General features: G+C 36.6%; 1 pseudogene; it reads right to left on the reverse strand.

Moving 5' to 3' along the window:
• Positions 1–6,691: 6,691 nt before the first annotated feature.
• Positions 6,692–7,230, reverse strand: LOC147449849 (uncharacterized; annotated as a pseudogene).
• Positions 7,231–7,596: the final 366 nt, after the last annotated feature.

The following is a 7,596-nucleotide window of genomic DNA, read 5'->3' on the forward strand; positions in this document are numbered from 1 at the left end:
AATTACTCACTGAGGAACGGGGAAGTTCTTCTACTTCTAGTCTTACTGAAAGAGGATCTCTTTCTTACAATCATTGTACCTAAATAATTCTAATACTGAGTTATTTTTGTACATATCATTTCATTTTTCCTTGGCCAGCTGTCTTTTGAATGTAAAAATTCAATTATGTCTTATTAGTTAAGACTTAAACAGCCACACACACACACACACACACACACACACACACACACAAGGGGCTTTGGACAGCTTACCATATAGTTAAAAATATATGATTGCTAGATGATTCACTAGTTTCAATACACACATCTAGTAAGAGTGCAAACTAGTAAAAAAGAGACAACTCCTACATGCTACATATAGTAATTTTGTTACTATATGGAAATTTGAATAGCCATATGGCAATTCAAGTCTCAATATGGTTTAAAAAAATTACTAGTTCAATGTAGGAGTTGACTCAATTACTAGTTTGACCTTACAAATCAGTGTTTTCAAACTAGTAATTCAACTAGCAATTTTTGTTTACGACCTAGCAAGTCATCTAGTAATATATAAGGACGGTTGCTTGCAAACTAGTAGTTCATCTAGCAATTTTTCTATAAACAACCTAGTAGTTCACCTAATAATTCATTAAGGAACATGTAGACACAAACTAGTAATTCATCTAGAAATTTTTCCATGAGCAAACAATTTAGGAGAGATTACTTCAACAATAGGAGACTAAAGTAGGCTTAATTCATAAAGATAGCTATGAGTAAAACAAATCAAAGCTTACATAACGTGTGTTACATGCTACAGTTCTTAAACATGTGGTTGGATTATAAAACTACTTGTCATTTGTTACAATGATATCCTTCATGGATAAAGACCCAACTTTTTCAAAATCAAAATTTATCAGGCCTTCTAACAAAAGCCATGTAACTAAATCTTCACACATAGTGGAAGTATTAGTATCCTCATTTGCTCTCTTCTTGAGGAAACTATTCGATTTCTGCATAGCAAAATACGTTGGCTTGATCAAGTGGTACAAGTCTTGTACTTTCTTGAGATTTAGCCACTTCATTAATAAAGTTTCTTTGTCATCCCAAGACAAATTTCGTGCCTACATAATTGTCATAACAAAATAACATGGTTTAAAAGTGACGTATTATTTATGTGAACATAAGTAAGGCAATGTTTTTAGCTTTTATTGCAAACCTGAGATTCCAACACACATTAATTTTGATTCATTGAACATCCCCCATCAAATTTGTGATCCTAAAACAATTAAAGTCCACTCTTTTATTTTCTAGCCACATGCAAAAATATTTAAAGAATCTTATTATTTTGAAGAAAAATACATTTTTCTTTTTAAGCTTCAAAAACTTTGAAGCTTGATCTTTCTCCTTTAGTAGCTCTTCAATCTTAGAAGTAGCCTATAGAAGTGGGAAAACATGGCTTTTTTATAACATTAGAATTAAGAAGGTAAGTATTTCATTAAATAAATATTCCATGTGAAGCATCTTTGAATAGTACCTTGCACTTTCGTGTGCTTTTTCTTTTTTGTTCTTGGTTTGCACCACTTATAATTTTTGTCCTTCCATTGATTTTTTCCTTCAAAAATTATTCAAGAAAAGAGTGCAATATTAATTGACACAACACAAAAAGTTTTAGAGTGAAAAAAATACATGAATTAGAATTGTACCATTTTTGTGATATGGTCTTCACACTCATCTAATTCATTGTTTACTTCCATATCCTTTTCTTGATAGCATTGGAAAAACTCTTCATCTTACATGTAGTTTCTATATGCATGCGCATTAAGCAATTGACTTCGGATATCTCACACACACATACACACACGCACACAAAACTAGTTGAATTTACATCAATTATTTCAATTGCTATCTTTGTGTGTGTGTGTGCGCGTGCGCGTGCGCGCTTGTGTGTGTGTGTGTGTGTGTGTGTGTGTGTGTGTGTGTGTGTGTGTGAGTGAGAGAGAGAGAGAGAGAGAGAGAGAGAGAGAGAGAGAGAGAGGAGTAAACCACACATACCTCATAAGCATCACTTTGTAAATCATGATTTTCCTATGGCATCTTAGGAACGTATGCTTCCGTCTCTCTCTAAACACATAATAACAAATTTTATCATCATAGGTCATACATTATTGTCATTTTGAGCTGGAAGTGCTTACATGAGTAGCTTGTGGTTGCTCTTCTTCTTCTTCGATAGATATACAAGTGGTTTCTTGTGCACAAGCATCCTTTAGCTATTCAATAACAACAAAAGCATTACTTTCTTCATCATTAGTTTTCATATAAATTTCCAATACCTAGAGGATTACTCACAAGTTTTGTGAGTGAACCATATTCTCCTAGCTCACTTTCTCCTTGTAGTTCACTTTCTCCTCCATCATTCTCATGAAATTCTTGGTTATCATCATCATCATTTTTTTCTTTTTCTATCTAATTTCATGAAAACGTTTAGATTATACTTTGCCATAATAGAAGTTCATTACTTAGAGAAAATCCTACAAGATGACACGTACCATTGGGGTGCTAGAAGATAATTCGTTGTTTGGTTTTATTTTTCTCCATTTTTGTTTTGCCGCAAGAGACTTGATGGCCCATGTATAAACGTCCTCTTCTTTCCAATGATAATTTTGTCCAGCTACTCTTACAAGCTTAAGCTCACCTTTATTTCTTCTTATTACATCCAACACGGTATTCTTTCTCTCCATATTATTTCTAAGGTCTCCAAATGGCTTGTGTTTGTCAAACCATCCTTCAACAAACCCATAGTTTGAATAAAGAACTCTATGTTGGTTATTACCCTCTTCTAAGAGGAAATCCCTACCATAGAGTTTATTGGGTTCTCTAAGCTTAGGAGGTGGAGGCCTAAACACCTGTTCATATATGGTTGGGTCATATTTCTCGTTTGCTAGTAATGTCAACACCTATAGAGATGCTAGATGGAGAAGAAACAACTCTCTTATTTCCAAGATGATTGGCCCTCCAAGAATCAAAAAATTGAGGGCCTCTTCATTAGAGAAAGATAGTAGTTGCTCCACAAAGGACTGTGGATAACTCATATTTGAAAAAACAAAGCATTGAACACACACATGAGCAGCAAGACATTTAAGTAACAAAGTTTATCTCAAAAATTATACACACACTTGTCATTAGTTTATGAGTAATGTTTTAGAAAGACATGTAAGAAAATCGTGACAATGAATACAACAATTGTCATGTATAAAATAATATGCATTTTAAACTACTTCCACAAGTATACTAGCCATGCTTGCATACTCTATGAGTGTAGTTATACAAAAGATATATAAATAATGCCATAACAATAAGTACAATAATTTCCATCCATAAAGTAGGTCTCCTAGAAGTTCTAGCATACTCTATGATGAGGTTCTAAGAAAGATATGCAAAGAACATCGCAACAATGAAGCTAGCAATTGTCATCCATAAAGCAATAGTCATTCTAAACTACTTCGAGAGGTATACTACTTGCATAACAATGAATACAAAAATTGTCATCCATGAAGTAATAGTCATTCTAAGCTACTTCCACAAGTATACTAGCATTCTAAACTACTTCCACAAATGTACTAGCCATGCTTGCATACCATATGAGTGAAGTTATACAAAAGATATGTAAAGAACACCATAACAATGAATACAACAATTGTCATCCATGAAGCAATAGTCTTTCTAAAATATTTCCACAAGATTACTAGTAGTGACTGAATAAAAGGGGCTACCACAATTATATGTCTATGGAGAATGCCAAACAATAGGTATCCATCTAGCCAGTTGTCCAGGCTTTATAACCTTTTTTTGTTTTGTGACCATCCAATCTTTAATTTGAGTGGAACATGTATCCCAACTTCTCCATTGATGCTCCTCTCTGCAAACTTTATAAGTGTTTTGTTAATATGCATCACGCTCCAATAAAGCAAGCTTTGCCCTTTTCCTTTCGTAATCAGTCTCTCTAACAACAGCATGTTGAACCTATATTGCATTCTCGCTATTCAAGCACACTTGAACTATATCATGGACCTCCACCCATAATGGAACATTTCCACAACCTCCTCCCATTAACAAGCTATCACTCTGCCTCAAATCCTTCACCTCATAAGCAATGAGCCTCTGCCTCCTTGGTATTGACAATGGAATAAATTTGTGAAGTATAGAGTAGATGGGCCCAACACAATCCCATGTGAAAGGCAAAGGGGCCCTCTCACGCACACTCATTTGAGTAATTGGATCCATCAACAATTGTTTTGAGTCCCCGTTTCCCACAATGCATTGCTTGTAATACCGTCCACCAAAGATAAGCATACACTTTCCATCAAACTGTGTTGAGAACAAGGATGTTATACAAGCCTTCTAGTGACCTCTGTGTTCCACCATTGCATCATCGGTATCCACCTTCACTATGACATTGGTGCCCACATTAAATATATCCCCTTTAAAGAGGAACTTTTGGTATGTCTTTACTTCCAGACATTGGAAGTACTGCTCTAAAATGTTCCAAAACTTCTTTAGATAAGTTTTGTATTCACTAGTAGGATCTCTATAAGTGCATCTCTTCTTTGATATTGCAATCCCCTTAAGAAGAAGATTTCTAGTGCATGGTGCATTACTTCCATATTTTAATAGATCACTCCACATAGATTTAGCCTTTTCAATTGAAGACACAACCAATAGCCCATCCATATGTCACGGCGGAGAGCAATCACATGATGGAGCATCTGCTAATAGCGAGCTACTTTGAGAAAGAATCAGTGCACAATGTAGGTCCTTCCAAAACCTTTCAGAAGGTAAGAGATTGTCACTATCACCACGGATAGCCTGAAAAGCTCTTATGAAGAACCTTCTCAAATAGAACTTTGCAAAAGAAGCTTCAGCCTCCATGTTATTTGTTTTGATGGAGCTGTATGCCTTTACAAGACGTTCAAATATGTAACACCAAAAGCGGTCATGCAACCCATGGTGCAAGACATCATCAAGCATCTCACGATTACCTATAAACAAGTTATCAAGAGATTACTCTCCTAAATAAATATATCAAACTTATTGTTAACTAATCAAGATATACATACATGTTCTAGAGGTGATGAGTTCGCACCAAATATTTCTTCATTTCGAAATCTCCATGATTGTAGCAATGCCTTCACAACTTTTATGTCTTTCACAGACCATCCATGATCTCTACTATGGTTGTAGAAGCTGTGTGCAATGTCAATCAGCAAAAATCCCAAAACATGCATTTCAGGAGGAATGCCACTAACAACTCTCAAAACATATGGTAGACACCATTGGATGAACTTTTGGTTCTCCTTTGCCTTGAAGCTTGCAAAGTAGATGCTTGGAGAGTTAGGCCAACGTCCATATCGACTGGAGGAAGGTGATGCCTTTTTAACAACACACACACCAGCATCGATTTCTTTCTTTAGACGAGCCTCAACACTTTCAAATAAATGTGAGATATCTTTCTTGAATACATTCAATGATAAGATTTACATTGGGTCGTAGACTAAATCTAGAGAGTCAAATCCATATAGATCATACAATCTCCAGAATATGGATTCTCCTGAGAGACCAGCTTCTTTCCATGATGCTTCCTTTTCTTTGTCTATGCAACACCGTTTAGCTTCATCAAGAGCTTTTGTCATCTCCTCAATGGTCCTCTTGAAGGTGGATATCTAGCTTGTCGGCGATTTTCATTATAGATGTATCGCCCCTCTTTTGATCCTATACCAGGTCGTACTAGAGTTGCTTGAGGTTTTTCACGCCTACAAAACTCTTGTCCTCCATTCTTGAAGAGACCTATTTTTCACTGTGTCGGATGGTCTCCTATAACCATCATGACCATAGTGTGTATCGTACATAGCTTTGAAAGACCTTGTTGATTGGCACCAAAGATCTTCTCTATGGGATAGTCATACAACACCTCCACACCATTCAGGTATAGGCTTTCCAGCTCATCTAGCAAAGGTTCCAAAAATGCCCCAAAAACTTCATCAGAAACCTTCATAATTTTCTTGCAACTTTGAGGGATAAACAAAACTGGCAAGATATCAATGGAAGACTTGATTCTTGGATTCAACACCATGACCTCTACTACCCCACAACTCTTTTGGGTTGTCTGTGATGTCTGAAATCCATCCCAATGTAGCAGCAATGCTACATTTCGAGGATCACCCTATTCACATGGCCACCCAAAAAATAAGTTTGGTTTGAAATCATGAGATCTTTCAAAAAGAACAACAATGTGATGGTTCTATGTACCTTTTGTAGGCTCTTTTTACACACTATGTCCTCTTTACACTCAATGCAGACAAAGTTGTACTCTTCTCTCACGACATTTTGAAGAGATTTATAACGTCTACTGGTAGGAAAGTAGTGTAAGACTTCTTGCAAAGAGGATTAGAGCAGACAATCGGTAGCTCATAAGATGCTGATGGATCCCAAAAGTCCTTGACTCCTTTGAATTTTTGTCCATCCCAAAAATCAACAATGCTTCTTTGGTTGCTAATTGCATCTCCCTTGAGCCATTTCTCTTTGTGTCTCCATAAACATAGTAGCTTGTGGCAATAAGTGCTACTCTTTGTCAGTAGCTTTAGTTGAGGCCCAATGGGAATGTAGTCAAAGGAAAGCATTGATTTTCTTGCTTTGGCACAAACTGGACACTTCTCGCATCATTCCAAGCAATCACATTTAAGCCTTGATGACAATGATCCACCTTCACATGTGCACTTAAGAACCTCTCCTGTAAAGTTGTCCTCATTGCTTGGTTGAAGAAGCTTGGGTAGATGCTTGGCTACATCACTACCTGTGCAGATGCGATAGCGCAAGGAAGAAACCATGCCAAGAGCTTTAAGCATGGTTTGCAATTGATCCCAACAAGCCAGAATTTGAATCCCTCCAAGGTCACCTTCCCATGTAGGAGGAAGTTGAATTAATAGCCTAGCCATGCTTCTCTTGGAAGCATTTTTAATCACTCTAGCCCCCCCCAAATCTCCAAATAGGATGCAAAGCATTCTATCTTGCACACCTATTGGTAGTTTATGTTCATCCCATAAATTTTGGAGCTCTAGTATCCTCTCAACTAGCTGCAAGTATAGAGGAGAAGATTGATTTTCTCATTCTCACTAATAGACATTGGCTCATCAATGATGTCATTGCCATCACCATCAACCTCAGAGACTTGAGCCTGATGTTCATCATTCTCTTCCATATTTCCTTTTGAATCTAGTGGAGAAGATAAACCAAAACTATTTTTGAAGCTTTCAAAGTTATGTGCCAAAGCTTGATGGCGATGATAGGTTGATGCATGAACTTGTCTACCACCTGCTGCACAATACATGTTACATGTGCACCATGTATTTCTTTGAGAATTGTTGGGCTTCTTGCTTTGTCCCATGGCTCTGGTAGGTGTTGCATTATCGGGTCCATCAATTTGTTTGGCTAGATGGTTAATTTCTCTACTATCACTCAGGTCATTGGCAACATCTAGTCTTTGTTCTGAATCCATTTTTTGTTTTTTGCTAATGGAAGGATGGAGATTTCCTAGAACATCTTGTTGTTTTTGGTGATAAAAGGT

This window comes from Adiantum capillus-veneris, chromosome 10, assembly GCF_014529385.1.
Source record: "Adiantum capillus-veneris isolate H3 chromosome 10, ASM1452938v2, whole genome shotgun sequence".
NCBI classification, from domain to species: domain Eukaryota; kingdom Viridiplantae; phylum Streptophyta; class Polypodiopsida; order Polypodiales; family Pteridaceae; genus Adiantum; species Adiantum capillus-veneris.